The following is a 4,379-nucleotide window of genomic DNA, read 5'->3' as shown; positions in this document are numbered from 1 at the left end:
AGTCTGGAGCTTAAGCAAGATGTTTAGTGAAGACTTAAAATCAGGAGCCATTTGTATACCAATGCACTTAAAGCTATGAAAACAGATGAGTTCTCCAAGTAGTGGTAGGTTCAGGTGATGTATCACCAAGGCAAATAACCCCACAAATTCTCAGGCATCTCACTGCCTGACCCAATAGATCAGGAGTCACTAAGGTAATATAGATCTTACATAAGTGGCTTATTTAGGGCGTATTAAAATTTTATAGGTAGAGATTGCTGGTTAAAAAAGGATTGAAAACTTCCTTAAGGGAACAATAATAGGAAAAGATAGCTTGAGGAATGCAAGGTAGAGAATATGAGGAAAGGAACTAGATCAAAGAAATAGATCAACAGCCAAGGGACAAAGTAGAGTTAAGAGAAGCTCTTCTAAAACATTGAATAATACAGTATAAATATACTACATGGATATACAAATACTGTTCCTAATCCATTACTGATGTCAGCTTAGTTGTTGTCCTTGACAGCTTCATAATGGAGGGAATCACCATTGTCCTAATGTTGTAGTTGGGAAAACTGAAGCATTACATACACAGGTTAAGGAACTCACCCGTCCAGGAAAGTGCAACCAGAAGTGTTGTCCCTAAGATTTAAACAAAGGCAGACCAGCTCTTGAACCAACAGTTTCAATTAATCCCAGATGATGGTTTTTGTTGTTCTTATTTTGTTAACATTCTCTGTATTTCCTTAACAAAAACAAAAGAAATAAACATGCATACAATAGTATATTTCCAAAAGTTCAAAAGTGGCATTTTCTTCACTAAAATCTGCTGACTCTTCCCTGCAGAATTCCTCAAAAGTAGGCATTTCTTTTGCCTTTGTGTTCTCTCTGGGTAACTTTACCCCACAGAAACTTAAACTTGTCTATACAGATTGGGCTACATGGGTCCTAATTTCTCTAGCCAAAAGGTTCCTCAAGGCTAATCAGGGTGATTTCCTCCACAGTAGCTAAATTAAATCTAGTGAAATTAAAAATAGCGAATTAGTCCTTTGTCTGGAATGTAGAAATGCAATCGGCCACTCTGTTTATTGAATTACTCCCCACTTTTCAGAAATTTGCACACTTTGTCCCTCCCTGTAACCTCTCTCCTCACAGGGAATGGCTCAATTAATACAACCCAAAAGCAGCTTAGAGAAAAGTGAAGCACAACAGTCCTTTGCCTTAATTACATAATTTTTCAGGGAAAACTATATTGGAAGGCTAAATTATTTGCATAATTGTCTTAATTCTTCACTTAATTTAACAGATTTATACAAAGTTGGAGGCAAAATGGCTTAATTTTGGTAGATGAGCCTTAACCAGCAGTTAAGATGTATATGTCCCTGACAAATTATTTTAATCAAGGTCCAATTTGGAAGTGGGGAGTTTTTTGTTGTTCTTCTCTGATCTAACAGGGGCAAATATAATGAATTCATGAGAAGATACATTATCTTCTAAAGCATATAAAGCTTTCAGGATGCCCTGCAAACAAGCACAGTTTCTAGTTTCATTTTCTCCCTTTTGGCCTGCCATTCTCAGCAAAAATATCTCTTGCTATCCTCTTCTGGAAAATTCTCTACAAACCTTTGGAGTCCAAAACAATTTTAACCCTATCCCAAAATTCATCATCCCTCCCCTAAGAGTCAATATACCAAAATGGAATTCATTTAGGCCCACAGTGGGCTAGAGAGAGCTGCAGCAAGACTCAGCTCTGGATGCTTCACAAAACATCAATGATTCCAGACTATTTTTCCATGCTTGGGATAATTTTTTTCTACAAATGAAAATTATAATAAAAAACTGATAATTCTGTTGTCTAGCTCTTAACTGTTAAGATTCAACACATATACTCACACCTCCAAAAACAAATATCAGTCTCAAAGTCAGTACAGTCATCCCGTAATAAGAGGTAAGTTATTTTTCCCTGTCACTTTTTACGTTTTGAGGCTATCTCCACATAAAAATGTTAGTCCTTCCTGCTAATACAGAAGTGTTCATCCTTCCTCTACCTCTCCCTTCACCATTTCAAATGTTTTCTCTCTGGTAAGTAGCATTGCTAAGGGATAGTATATCTAAATTACATGCCCTTAGCTCGGATCTAAACTGAGGATAGTCATACGTAAGAATAATGTTCACCTTCAGTCCAAGGGCCATTCTCATCCTAAAGAATACCAAAGTGCTCCCTTTCTTAATTTCTTATCCTCCAATTTCATCTTTAGATATAATTTTTCTTACTCCCTTAAAAAGACTCTATGAAGGAAACATATAGGGGTGATAAGAGTCTATAGAATATGTCAAACTCACTCTATTACCTCAGCCTTAGTCATTACCTCCTATGTGTATAGTGCTATCAATTTGAATTGTCTGTGATGTAGCTGACAAATGACTGCAAGTACATAAGCTATTTGAGAGTTACTGAAACAGATTAACATGAGGAGCAATCCACAGACAAGCTTAAGTTAAACATGATAAATACTGGGCACAAGGTAGAAGTGCTATAGTTAAGAGACACAGCCAAGCAGAATCTTTAAATCTCTTCTTATATTTAGTAATATTAAAACTTTAGCCCAAAGACCATGTGCAGTGGCTATGCCTATAATCCTAGCTACAGGAGAGTCTGAGATTTGAGGTTTGAGATTTTAAGCCAGTGCAGGCAGAAAAGTTCATAAGACTCTTTTCTTCAATTAACCAAAAAAAGGGGGGGCTGTGGTTCAAGTAGTAGAGTGCCAGTCTTGAGTGATAAAGCTAAGCAAGAAAGAGCTAGAGACAGAGTTCAAGCTCCAATACCAGCTCGCTCTCTCTCTCTCTCTCTCTCTCTCTCTCTCTCTCTCTCTCTCTCTCTCTCTCTCTCTCTCTCTCTCTCACACACACACACACACACACACACACACACACACACATACACATACACACACACACACACACACACACACCAGATTTAGACAAGATTAAGACTTTAAGTTATTTAGACAACTTAAAGACTTTAGACAAAACTGGTCATGACCTTGGATATTCTTTTTTTTAAAAGGGATAATCAATATCTTTCTCAGCATTCACATGAGGATCATAAACAATACAAGAGTAATTCTGAGGTTAATCCACAAAGCTGGCTATATACAACAGCCCTCATTCCTCAAAGTCATCCTGTGGGAGGGAAAGGCTGTGCTAGAATAAAAGTTTTGCAAAATAGTTTCTGTCTTATTGGTAAAGAAAACATTTCAGTCCATTTACACATAGCACAGATGTTTTAATTTTAAAAAAAATACATAGCCAAGTTTGCAATAATGTGAAGCTATTGCCTACAGCCATCTTTATATGATGGAAAACTAATGTTTTGAGACAATAAAATGGTCCATATATCTTTGCATGTTATCTAGATGAGCCATTTTGCAAGCATACAGCTTTGAAATTTGTCTAGGATCCAAGCAATTTTTGCTAATTGCTTTGAAGTTAAATAAAGTGAAACTTATCTGGAAATTTTAGTACCTAGATAAATGGGTTTCTAAAGCATTTTAAATAGTTTGGATTAAAAAGTCCTTAATTTTTAAATAGTATAAAAAGTTACAAAAATATTTTGCCAAAGTAATCCACTATTCAAAAACAATTACAGGCTTGTACTTTCTTTAAACCACACCACTTCTAGGTTATGAAAACTACATGAAATAGATCCCAGAGCAAGTAAGTTTAAGAAAACCATTCTAAAATTAGTACTTTGAAAAACCTTCTAAATTTAACCATTGGTGACAACAACTCTCAAAATTCCAAATAATTTTATGAACCATTCTAAGTTTCATGTGCTCAACGTTACAAACTATCATATTCTTTTCCATAACTGGCTTATTCTAGACTTTTTTTTCTTAGAAGACTCAGTGAATAAGAATGTATCTTAATAATTAACATCTAGCAGAGAGATACAGTACTATATCAGATGGAGAAAAGGGATGTTTTTGTAAGATGCCCAGGTTTGATTTCCTTTTCTATTGTCTACTTGGTGTCTTCTTGGCACCATTATTGGCCTTTAAAACTGTATCTTCTGTGCTAGACTCTGTTTTCCCAAACAGCAGAGTCTCATCACAAGCTTTCACACTGGTGATGTGGGAAAGATCAAAGGAAAAGATTAAGAACGAAAAACAAAAAAAGAAAAAGAAGTTCTGGCCTTACTCCTCACTCCTTGTTAGCCCAATTGAACAGAGACCTTCTGGAGACCATACTAAATCCCCAAAAGACATACAAACCTCCGACAAGAACAGAAATACCAGATGGATTACCAAAGACTTCCTTTGTCCTGGGCCAAAAGGTAAGAGAAGTCAGACACAGCAGATATGATGTATAAAATGGGATGTGGGACCGGAAGTTTGGAC

This window comes from Megascapheus bottae, chromosome 16 (assembly GCF_031878675.1).
Source record: "Megascapheus bottae isolate mThoBot1 chromosome 16, mThoBot2.hap1, whole genome shotgun sequence".
Taxonomy (NCBI): domain Eukaryota; kingdom Metazoa; phylum Chordata; class Mammalia; order Rodentia; family Geomyidae; genus Megascapheus; species Megascapheus bottae.
Note: the sequence above shows the minus strand (reverse complement) of the source record.